Genomic DNA, 1,242 nt, shown 5'->3' on the forward strand with positions numbered 1-1,242 from the left:
GGCGAGACTGACAATCACGAAGAAAATCGACGCTATAGTTTTCTCTTCATGAAAACGAGCCCTCCCCCCTCACCCTCTCCAGTCTCCCGCTACATCGCAACGGTACAAGCGGAGAAAAAATGAGACAAAAATAAAAAAAATAAGGAAAAACACACTGCCTCCAGGTGTAGAGGTAAATGTTTGAAGGGAAAAGGCGGTGGCGAGGCGCGCTTGATCTGGCCTGACCTCGCATCCGGGGGCACGTGCAGTGACCTCCCTTTAATGCAACATCCCCTGTGTTTTGGGAGGATAATTTCCATAGTTTTCTTCAATACAGCTTATTATTCTCCTTCGATTTACTAACCGGGTGATGTTTATGGCGATTTAAACTGATAGGTAATTAGAGGCTGTTGTTTGAGATGACATCCAGTGATTTAGCGATAATGTAAACGTTATGCAGTTAGTGATAACAATGGCGATGATAATAATCACTGTCTTAATAAACACACCATCTCTATTTACCCGGTCCCAGAACCAGGTAAATAGAGATGGTGACTCGATAAAAACACCGGGCGGAAGGCAACGGCAAACCACCGCTCTAAATTGCCAAGAAAATCATGGAAATCCATGATCGCCAACGTCCTTGTGGGATAGGGCACTTGGAAAAAAGAAGAAGAAGAAGAAAAAAAAAATATATATTTTTTAGAAGCCAAATATAAAATCCGTCTCTTTTGTGTTGGCGAACAATTTTGAGTTTCCACCACAATAAATGGTACTGCACTCTTAAAAAAAAATCTTTCTCTTCGATTCAGTGTTCGATCCATTTAAGTTAATTCCAAAATTGATTTAACTGGATAAACTTATTCCTTTCACTTTAACTTAGCGAAGTGGGGCGATCATTGTCTCGTTAAACCACGCTCACACACACACAGACCTTTCTCCCTCTCTCTCAAACACACACAGACACACACACAAACAAAAAACCACCAACACATGAATACATACTCAACAGCACACACACCACACACACACACACACACAACACACACAACACACACGCATAGAATACAACTCACCCGCCAAACACAAACACACACACACACATCAATATCACACACACAACACCACACAGACACGCATGGAAATACATACTCACACACGCACAAATACACACACACACACACACACACACACAAAAACACCACAAACACACACACAACACACAGCAACAAAAAAAAACTACACCCCCAAAAAAAAACCCCA

Source organism: Penaeus monodon, chromosome 37 (assembly GCF_015228065.2).
Source record: "Penaeus monodon isolate SGIC_2016 chromosome 37, NSTDA_Pmon_1, whole genome shotgun sequence".
NCBI lineage: Eukaryota > Metazoa > Arthropoda > Malacostraca > Decapoda > Penaeidae > Penaeus > Penaeus monodon.